General features: G+C 46.4%; 1 protein-coding gene across 1 annotated transcript in view; it reads left to right on the top strand.

Annotated features, from left to right (window-relative positions):
• Positions 1–11687, top strand: part of skila (SKI-like proto-oncogene a) — a 29189-nt gene that overhangs the window by 4232 nt on the left and 13270 nt on the right. The window lies entirely within an intron of this gene.

The raw sequence follows: 11687 nt of genomic DNA, 5'->3' as shown, positions 1-11687 counted from the left end.
TCCCAACTGCATTCCTGCCTCGCCTCTTTCCAATTCTCTCGTCTTCCTCCACCTCTATTTGATGCCTGCACCATGGAACACTTGGACATTCTTTCTCAAAGGCACGGGTGTTTTTTACAATGCAGAATCACATATGCACAAACAACAATGTACAGTATCCAGCGGCACAACGAGCATGCTCAAGTTGGATGAGGAGTTCTACAATCCATGGTGTGTGTTTAGTTCGTGTGAGACATTGCCAACCTGTGTAATGAGCTGTGAACTACCGGAGGCCAGTATGACCCATTTGTGTCTCTCGCTGTCTCACACTTTGCTCGTCTCTCTGGAATCTCACCACAGTTTCAGGTGTTGTCTTCTCTCTCGGTTGATTTCTCAATATTCTTTTCCCTTTTTAGTGTCTTTCTTCCTCTTTCGGCTATTGCCGGATGGTTGTGACTAAACCTCGTTTTTATCTTGTTCTTGTTTTTGTGAGGGTTTGCCTCAGTCCGAGTGTTCCGCTACATGTGCAGCAAAACACAAAGTCACAAATTGACAAATTCCTGAAAAGACAGTTCCCTGTAAGTTTACAGGAAGCACGTAGTTTTTGCGCTTGGAGAGGATGCGCCTCCACCTCCTCGCCTAAGCGGACATACGGGTGTGCGGGAAGGTCATTGGCCAGAGAACAAGGCGATCTGGCACTGGCCTGCCTCGCTCAGTCGAGACAAGTCCATCCACTCTCTTTTATGTGTGTGTGTGTAATGAAAGTGTGTGTTTGACTGAACAGGAAGTGCGGCGGACGGACATGTCTCTCACTCAGAACATCCTCCAGACTTTCTGTTTCCAGCCGCCGGCGCTGCTGTGGCTGTGTGACTCATGCTTTCCACATCCCAGTGGATGTTAGTGGAAGTCCAACCAGGCAGCTTATACGTGCCTTTTTTTTTTTTTGAAGAGAAAGGCATGTATGCATGTCTCGCCTCAAATTCAGATCCTTTAACCAATGGTCCATATTTACACACAGTGTCTATGTTCATATTTACAAGAGGTTCATAGTTTTACCGGAGCGCTTTGGGACCTCTAAAAGAGGAGAGACACAAACAAGGGGGCCGTCCGGAAGTTTTCTTTCGCCCGACCTTCTCCCATGGCCACTGGTCCCATATCCTGTTCGGAGTGTTTGGTTTGAGAAGGTGCAGTTAAAAACTCCAGGACTTGCCCTCTATAAACGCCGCTTTGTGCCTTGAGGCACTGCACCATGTCTACTGATCCCTACTGTGTAAATAGAGTTTGCTAGACAGACGCCACCGGCAGAAAGCAACAAGGCGAGCCTTAGCTCCACAGTTGCGTTACTATCTGACAGACAATAAGTTCATTTAGCCTTTAGGGGATGCGACAGACCCGTGTATATGGCACTGGGACAAGATCAGTGTCATCATTTTTTTTTTTTGGCGTGATTCAATTTTTTTTACTTTGAAAGAAAGAAAGTGAACATTTTGTTTGTTTTTGCTGCTCGCTACCACATGGTAGGTCATCAGGCAGGAAGAGTATGACAAAACATCTAAATGGAAATAGTCACTTATGGCTTTTTTTTTTGTTGGTGTCATTGGTTTGATATAGAAGACTTATCCACTTTTTATCAAACATTGCCTCCACCTTCTCTGTGGCGTTGCGCTGCCCCAGAGTCGAGTCAGAAGTGTCAGACAGGGAGAACAGACTTCCTCTGTCTGTCTCACTGGCTGCGACACAGACGGCAGACAGCTGCATCTCTCTGGCTTCCTCTGTTTGCTGAAAAACCAGTGACTTCATTACCGCGGACCAGTGCAGCTGCGCTGTGTGGCTGTCTCCGGGGCTGTCCGCTCAGTCTGTCCGTCTGCTTGTCACTCATCCTCTTGGGCTGTGTCTAATTGGATTTTGGCCGGCGTGCCAAGTCGCGGCCTGTGCACCCTTTGCTATCTCTTTCTCCTTCTTCTGTCTTTCTTCCTATTGTGATGTCATTCTCCCATCTGCCTTCTTCTGTCCTCACCCATCTCGATTTATGGGCTTCACTCTGCCATTGGTCGATCGCCATCCTCCCTTTTCTTCTGAAAAAGGGCAGTTCGGCTGTTGCCCACATGTTACTGTCAACAGTCAATACCCCCTGGGCCCCAATCAGCAAACAGTAACAATCTAAGCAACTAAATGACCCGATAAGTCAATCGTTACATAAGCAATAAGACCACTTGTGTGCCTCTGCCAGGCGGATGAGAGAAAAGCCAGGGGCTATTGATCAGGTCGCTGACTTTGATGGATGTGGTGAGTTGTCTGGTGATTCGGACGGTGAATAGAAGAGGCGATGGACCAAGAGGAAATGAAAGAAGAGTGAAGTGAGAGGACTCTGTTACTAGGGCCACAGCTGGTGTTGCCTAAGTTCCTATCCGTGTTCAGACACGTGCATCATCTTACAGAGTTAACCTCACTTTTGCTTCCTCTGCCGCCTGCCTCTATTTTTTGCAAATCAGACGTGCTGCCAGGCCGTAGTGGTGTAGCGTAGACACATAAAGGGTGTCTGTTGTCAGAAAACACACCATCCCCATGGGTACTTGAGGCACCTGAGGTTAGGGGTGGAAAAGAGAAGTTAGGAGTGTGAACAAAGTGAGCGTAAAGCCAAGAGGGGTGGGTCTGGGTCTGGCTGTTGTCTCGGTCAAAAACTGCTCAACGCTTAGGTCGTTTTCCATGAAACAGGCTGTGTCCACAGGCATTGGGTTAGGTGGGTCTTTTCCCAATTTGAAAACTAAACTCTCCAAGACCTGACCTGAACCACAAATCTCGCCTGAAACAGCCCTCCGGTTGGCCAATGAGCTTGCTTGCATTTCCCTGAGCCAACACTCTCTCCTTGCCCCCACCACCACGAGACCCCCATGCACATATTGCCATGTCTGTTTGTGCATTTCCCAAAGAACAACTATCCACTTATACTGAATACACAGCAGCTTCTTTGAAAGCCGGCCCAGAGTAACATACAGTCTATCATGCCCGTATGCAGCTCGGTGTGGGAGGCGCTCCTTGTTCCCTGTGCACAACAGGCCGTGCCTTGGACAGTGTTTGCTGCTTGTTGTAAATGGCTAGATGGGGCCCCCGCAAGGTAGGAGGGGCTGAGCCGAGGGGCCTCTGGTATGTCATCATCAGGTCAGTGCCAGTATCACAGCTCCATAACAGCATTGTAGCTCACAGGAGGAACACCAGAATCATTTACTTTTCTGAAATAGATTAAAATCGAATCTAGTTTGGAAATAATTGTTCACCACCTGGATTCATTTTGAACCGGTTCACAGCTTATCCTCTGCATCCCCACATTTATACAACAGGTCACTTGGTGGTAGTCTCCCACCCTGGCAGCTGCTTTTTAGGTGCCACTGTTTCTTCGGCTTGGAGTCATAGTCACCACCTCACCGGCAGAAAACAGAATTATTCAATGCCCTGCTCTATGACGGATGTGAACTAGGCAGTGGTAGGACTGTTCAGATACAGTGGAGCTCCTGCCACAACAGACTCGTAGACAAGCTTGCTTAGACCGTCTTTCCCAAAGGTCCTGATGTTTGAAAGAGTCCCTGACTGACAGCCTGTGTGCACGTTCACTGTGCTCTGGCTCTCGCCCCTCAGGGCGTCGAACCAGATCGTTGCCTCCAAGGAAATCCAGAGTGAGAAGATGTGAAAGCGAAGGGGCTATAATGGGCTACGGGTTCAAACAAGATTTTAGGATGAAAAAAGGGGCTCCGATCACAACGTGTCTGACTAGCTTTCCTGGGTTGATTTGCATGAGACCAGAATAATGAAGAGTCTTGGCATTAATTAATCAATGTGTTGATGAGAAGATTACCAATCCACTGTCTGGTTTCCCTGGGAGACAGTCAAACTTGCTGTGTGTGTGTTTGTTTGTTTGTACGTGCGTGCGTGCATGTGTGTGTGTGTGTGTTGGGGGCAGGGAGTCAGAGGAGAGGGAATTATACTGTAAAAGGGTTTTGAGAGACTGCCAGCCGGTGCGTGATGTGTGTAAGCAGAGAGATTGTGTTTGCATTTGAAAGGCTTTTCTGTGCTGCCTTCCCAGTGGGAACGGTGATTAATGAAGATGTAAATGGAGAGACCCAGAGGCGGAGCCTACCTTAGGAGCAGCATATACGCATTACACACGCTCACACACACCGTGTAGGCTCTTTGAGTGACTCTCTTGTATTTTCTCCCACAGCCGCAAGTCTTGCATACTTGGGAGATAAGCACGGGATATCAAAGGCGTGTCACGAGTCCACAACCCATTGAGCCCAACCACTACACTGATCAATAATGCATAACATAACATGACAACATAACGCAGAGAAATCAGGGGAGACTAGTCAGTCCGCACGATTAAAGTAATCCCCATCGCTCCACGTTTCCAGTAATTGATTTGCATGTTTTTTAATCGCTCGTCATTTCCATATGGAACGGATTCTGCTTGTGGCGCTTGAATAGGTGTCCATGTTTCATTTTAACCCCACGGCCCTGCCGTGACGAAAATGGCAGCCGAGTTCAGAGCTGCCGTGGCCCATGCTAGTTTAGACCTTCACCCCACGCTCCAGAGGAAAGCAGATAGCACAGCAAACCACTGAGAGAAGTGAACTGGCCCAGTTTGGAAAGATGATTACTTGCCCTGTGAGTCCTTTTATTTTGCAGCCTCCGCTTTGCTCCAGGAACATCAAACGCTCTCCAACTGTTTCATTTCCTTCTACTGCTTGCGGCCTCTGTACCCTGTAAATCCTTATCTCACCAGGAGCCTGACTGATGTTGCTCAGGGCAAGACTCTAAAGTCAACACCTGGGAAACTGGCTGCATTAGTCGAGGTGAAACAAGTGATGTTCTGTGGTTGGCCCGGCCATTTTAGGCCTCGACCTTGACAAATCCTGATGTGTTTATCTCGCCACTATTCCCAACAGTGATGCCGCTCATGGGATTCGTCTGTCTCCCTGATATTTCTTACCACTCTGCCTTCTTTGCCTCATAGCCCTCGGGGGGTCTCTGCCAGCTCCTCTAGATCCAGTAAATAAATCCTCAACAGCCACATTGCGCCTCTCTGCAACTTAAACTAAGCAGCGTGCGATGCTCGAGGTCGTCGTCCGCCAAACGCAATTAATTGCCAAACTGCTGTATATTGTGTCTTTTTTTGTAGTATACTTCACCAATGGAACCCTAATTAATGATTGGGTGTGTTACGACTGCAGAGTGCTCTTGCATGCAAGCTAACTACTAGTGCTTCTTAATTGTTCCCATGCGTCGGTGGTGTGCGTGTGCGTGCGTGCGTGCGCGTGTGTGTGCGCCAGCTCTCTTTTTGGTCTCCGCCATTGCTCGCATTAAAACGGCCTTGCTGCAGGGGCGACTGGGTCAGCGTGGAGCTGTGTTGCCCTCGACTTAATCCTCTGAGAAGTGAGGCATCGCTTTGTGGTTTACAGTCTTGCTACATTTTTAACTAGTTTTAATGACTAGTGCCCTATGTTATGCCAGACATTTTATTTGTCATCACAAACTAAATGTACTGGCTGGGACACATCCTGATCCCTGATGAGGCCATATGTTCAGTTGTTCTTCAAAAGACTGACTCATGCTGATGCAAAATAAATCTAACCCTTTTTGTCTTTTTTTGTCGTCTGATTGCGCAGACATGGAGGCAGCCTTATATTTGATTCAGAAGAACATAAGGGGAAAAGTTGCATGTAAAAAATCTTTTGTCATTGAGCGAGTGACTCCAAGATATTAATGACAGCTACTTATAGAGCGTGTGCGCACACACGCACTTGCGCACTCGTGCGTGCAGTAGCATGGGGGGGGCTGTGCAGATAAAACAGTCCACCATTAGGAAAATCAAAGGGTCAAACAGCTAGAAACACAGCCAGACGCACACACGCACATGCACACGCAACCACCGTCGGCAACTTCCTCCCGTCATTACGCCAACCCTATCCTGGAGGGTGAGTCACAAAGCTCCATCGGTGCTGCGGTCTGTTCTCCGCTCGTCAGCGTCACTATGGAGCCAGGACAAAGATTTATGCCGTCCTGGTCTGTTTGATCGACGCCCAGGTGTGTTCACTTACAGCGCTGACTCAAGCATAATGACATTTACCAAACCCAACTGTGCCTTTTCTTGGGTTGTGCTACATTCTGCCTCAGACAATGACGGTCTGAAGTCTCCTCATCCAGTCTTGTGTGTGGACTCTAGGTTCACCTGTCATATGTCTTGGTGCATTAATATCAGTACAGGCAGAATGGAAATGCATAATTTCCGCTAGCCAAATGCCGGTGGATTTCTGGTTTTACGTTTTAAAGTTATTCTGTCAATAATTAAGATTTTGTCAGATTAAAAGTGAATGTGGTGCATTTTGTAGCCCACAAGCCACCCTGAGAGAAGGGCCTTCGGATTTGACAACCTGAGCTTGTGACCCAGAGAGAGTGACATGTGGCTGATGTATCTGCAGTTGTGTGTGTGTGTGTGTGTGTGTGTGTGTGTGTGTGTGTGTGTGTGAGGCAGGCGAGCCCAAGGGGCCTAGACAGCAAAGCCAAGCTTACCAATGCGGGGACCGGCACCAGAGGCTTCGGACTGGAGCTCCCTGCAGAACTGTCAGAGGACCCAGGGCCTGTTTGGATTTGGCCTCCCCATCAATACATGCCAAGTCCAGCTCTAGCATTTAAATGTTTAAACACTTATTTTCTACCTCTCACCTAGGGACAGCAGCTCTTTAGAATATCTTACACTTAAAATGTCAATCAGGCCACATTAGGAGAAGTTTATTGTTGGCATGGTGATGTACAGTTGGTTAGTAAATGAATGCAAGAAGCATGTGTCTGGATGTATTTTGGGTCATTTAGTCAATATTGTGTAATTCATTGCAAAGAGAGGGTGGACAGTGTCTCCATTTTGTGTTTTTCCTGTAGTCATAGCAGTGCATTGCTGGCTTGCTGACAATCTCTCTCGGCTTTCAGTCTGCTTAGCAACGCTCGTCCTCGCTGCAGCTCTCTCACTCCCCACTGTCTCCAAGCACTCTGAGTTGTTTCATCCATCCGAATAGTAATCTGAGTTCCCTCTTTGTATAGAAGACCAGGCAGCAGATTTCTGTTTGTGTGTGTCGGGGGGGGGGATGTTTCGCGTCTTTCTCCCCCTAATTGACGATTTAAACCAGTAACCTACCTCCAAAAAGCATCCGACTGAGTCTCTAGAGACTTTCTCTTTCTTTTTTAGAAATGGTGAAGCATGTACACCCCCCCCCCCTTCACTGGCCCAGATCAAGCTCAAATGATAAGTACAGACATCTACAGACAAGACAAGAGCCCACTGGCCTCATTCTCTGTCATCGTGTCCCCCTGGGAGAATGAGAGGGTCTTTCTTTTGCGACTGCGCACGCATTTCTGCATGACCGTCATCCTGATGGAGCAGTTGTCCATGGGTCTGTTTACTTGTATGTGCATCTGCCCGGTTGACTCACATAGGTGAGACCCGACAGCTCCGGTAGTAAAACGCTGTGCGCCGGGGGGGTTGGAGCAACTACTGGAGACGGTGTGCTGCGAGTTGCATATGCCGCCAGTAGCATATGCCGCTAGTATGCTCTCTTGGGCGCGGAGGATTTTTGAATGTATGTTGAACATATATTTAGCTTAATGTCAAAACTGACATAAAGGGAGGGAGTACATATGTAGAGTCAGAGTCAGAACCACAGTGCCTTAGTGCTGCTTTGAATGTAATGTTATCTGGAAGAAAAATAATACCCTTTTTTTTCCTCCACTGTCGCTGAAAGCGTAAACAGGATGTTGAGATGACAATCTCAACCTTCATGCGGCGTGTCTTTGACGGGCCTGAATCATATTTGATATCTCATAAAGTAGCAGGATGGCTGAAATGATTTGATGCCTTGTCTGTTCGTGACAATTAATCACAGAACTTGAGGTGGAGGATTTTGGGAGTCATTTCTTTGGATTTCTTTCTCTGATGCAATGTCTAGACTAGAATGTTGCATCATTTTTACGGGCTACAATGACTTTGTCATTATTGATCATTTAATGTTCATACTATATCACACATTTTCTTTAATACACAACACAATAAATTAGCTTATCTAATAAAATAAATGAATTTGAATTAAGCCAACGTTTCCTTCACTATATAAATAGATAGCGGGTCATACATACTGTGGGTGTTAGACGTGGGGGTTACCTCTGCGTGCCTAGTGTATTCCTGTCAGACAACTTCATTCATGAGGTAACGTTATTACAACCCTCCACATGTATCGCTGTGAATGTAGACCAAGGGCCGCCGCCTGGGACTAGATTGTGAAACATAAGAAACGGAGGAGGGAGACAGTGAGGGGGAGGGGGAGGGAGATGAATAGAAAAAATGATGGAGAGAGCCTGACAAGACTACCTTTTTTTAAATGGAAGACCACAGAAAAACACTGTTGCTCTTTTCCAAATGTGACTCCTGCGTGTTAACGCTGTAGGTGGACAGCAGATTCCGCATTTATTAGGGGGAGTCAGAGGCAGTCGCTTTATCCTAACTTTATTTTGCCCGCAGACTTCCATTAACTGTTTATTGGCTGCCATTGGCTCGTGTGCGTTAGGCCGTGTAGTGTGGAGTGTAAAATGGCTGACTGTAGCTGTGGGGGAAGGAGCTCAACTTGTTGCCGGGGAGGGGAAGGGCTCTGTTTGACGTGTATGTGATGACTGTCTAGACGGAGTGACCATGTGGTGCAAAAATGTACCCGAAGCAAGTCCAGAACAAACCTGTCCTTATCTCTGTGTGTGTGTGTGTGTGTGTGTGTGTGTGTGTGTGTGTGACTGAGACTGGTATTACTAGTCTGGCTGATACTTATCAGCGTGCTTGTCTGGCTCAGTTCTTTGTGTTTGTAAAGAGGGAGGAATAGGTGTGTGTGTGTGTGTGACAGTCACATGGTGTCTGTTTGTGTCTTGGCTGTCTGCCTGTCCTTTTTTTTTTCTTTCCTGTTTTCCTTAGCCACCTGTTTGTCTCACCGTCAGCCTTTCAGACCTGTTCTCATCTGGTTTTAAAATACCACTTTGTCTAAAATTAATGTGAAATAAAAATAATGTTACCTACTCAGCACATATAGAATATTTTTCTTCCTGTGAGCACTAGATTGGGGGGGGGGCAAACACCCAGAAGGCATGACAATAATATAATTCATTATAACTGAGGCCTTCATTGACAATAACTTGTTATGCAGACTTAAAAAAACAAAGTGTATTCTTTTAAATGCCCCACTTGGCTGCCTGGTTCCCTTGTGGGCTTTCAGTCCGTGGCTAAATGGCTTATTGGATTAAGACTTCCGTGAAAGGTGGAGGGGGGGGGAGCTCCAAGCCCCGGTCCCCAGTAAACCACAACGAAATAATAAGACTCCAAGAACAGATGCGTCCTTTTTTATACTTGAGAGCCCTTCTTCAAGCAGAACTGCTCCGTGTAGATCAATGTTTGGGGAAACTTTAAGGAAAGTGGGCAGTTATTCAGGCGGGCAAGATGCTGCAATGTGTTTTTGTTGCGTGACTTTGACCAGGAAGTACATGTATCTTCATATCTGCAGCGTGATCTTTGACACAGTTGACGAATGCAGCAGAACAGGATGTGGTCCAGAAACAGACAGGGCGTTACTGACTGACTGACTGACTGACTGACTGTGTGTGTGTGTGTGTGTGTGTGTGTGTGTGTGTGTGTGTGTGTGTGTGTGTGTGTGTGTGTGTGTGTGTGTGTGTGTGTGTGTGTGTGTGTGTGTGTGTGTGTGTGTGTGTGTGTGTGTGTGTGTGTGTGTGTGTGTGTGTGTGTGTGTGTGTGTGTGTGTGCGCGCGCTTCCTTGTGCGAGCGTCTGTGTGTGTTCCTCCTTTTCTCGCTCACTGTCTGAGGGCGAATGAAAAGGCTCCCAAATAAAGGCAGTTTACTTCCTCATGAGAGAGGAAAAAAAAGAATAAGCTGCCTTACTCTCTGTCCTCCTCTATCGCCTACCACTCCCCCTCCGCCCCCCCAACCCTCTTCTTCTGAATGCCAGGCGCATGAATGGCTCGGAGCGAGGAGGATGGGTGGCACAGTTTTTTCTTTTTCTTTTTTTGTGAACCCCCCCCCCTCTGTTTCTGTCCCGTGAGCAGGATCGCGGCGCTCGCCTGGGGTTTGTTTCAGTCTTTATACACGATAATGCCGGCGTTTCAACAGATGTGCAGGCGGTTGGGCCGAGCAGTGTTTGTGTTTTAAGGCACCAAAAGGGATTGAAAGACCGGCCTGCCACTGTGAGATGAAAGGTCGGACCGTGGCGTGCACACTTTTTTATGCTGCCCCAGATAAGATTCGCCATTAGGCTTGTTGAGAGTGGTTGTATGCGTGTCATATCCTGTGATTTCTTTTCTTTTACTATGTTACCACAAGTCACACCCTGATCATGGAGATTGTATAATTGGTTAATCTCCAGATTGTATATATGTATAGCATATAATAATAATCCATTTTTTCATAGCCTGAGATAACTTAATTAAATATTTGGTTTGTCCAAAGCTCAAAATATTCAGTCTACAAGGATCCAGTTGAAAACTGGAATGTAAGAAGCAAGTATTCAGCATTTGTGCCTGAAAAGTGACACAATTATAACATCATTGAACTGAACTGAACACAATTTTTTTAAGTGTTACCTAGGGAGGAAGGAGAGGTAGCACACTGAATCCTGGTGTTCCTTTTCCCAATGTCCTGTGTGGAAATATGCAGACGGCCACATAAAGTCCCACTCAAAGTCCAAGAGGTTTTTTATCAGCGGGGCCACATGGGGATTGATGGTTGCTGCCTTCTTCTGGACCAACTTCTCTGTCCTTGTAGACACCACCCCCTGGTTATACTTTGTCCTTCTTCTTGGTTCAGATTCGGTTCAAATAAAATAAAATTGTGTGTCAATGACAATGAAATAACTCGCTGGTAACGCGATTCAACAGAATGATTATGTTACATGTATTAAAGTTGTCACTCCAGAGATTAATTTAAGCTTAAATTGGCTAATCAGAATCCGAAGCCATTTATTGCATCACAGAGGAATTTGACTTGGTGAATTGGTGCAATTCTAAGAAAAATTGAATATGCTAAATATGTGATTATATGAGTCAACCGAAAAAGGAATAAATACAGTAGTATACCGCAACTTACACGGTAGCGTGCTGTAAAAAAATATTTTCTTCCAAGACGTCAACCGTTGCGATATTTTACAGTATTCAACTGTATTGACAAATAGCAGTATATTACTGTTGAGAATTCCTCTGAATTTTACAGTAATTTGTTACAGTGTATGGTGGTGCTTTCACCAGCACAGCCAATGATAAAATCTAACGCTCTGAACAAATTACACTGAACTTCTATTTCAAATGCTTCATTTAAAGCTTTTTTTAAAAAGCACGTTGAAAAGGGAAGCGGTTTACAGGTCCTCCTGATTCAAATGAAGGAGTCTGTGCCAGAAACACTGAAGTGCATTTACTCTACGCCGGCGTACCGCAGACTGCGTATGGTAATGTACCGTCATGGCTGTCTGTGGAGTAGAGTGGTGCTTGTTATTGTTGGATTTAACGGCACTCAGGCTGCACACAAAAAAGACATTCTCCGCTCCATTAATGCGTCCACAGCAGAGACGTCACATGTGTTAATGGTTCGGGTCTAAAACTGGGGCTCAGGAAATGGGTCACGGTAA

Source organism: Pungitius pungitius, chromosome 15 (assembly GCF_949316345.1).
Source record: "Pungitius pungitius chromosome 15, fPunPun2.1, whole genome shotgun sequence".
In the NCBI taxonomy this organism is placed as follows: Eukaryota; Metazoa; Chordata; class Actinopteri; order Perciformes; family Gasterosteidae; genus Pungitius; species Pungitius pungitius.
This window is presented reverse-complemented; position numbering and strand designations above follow the sequence as displayed.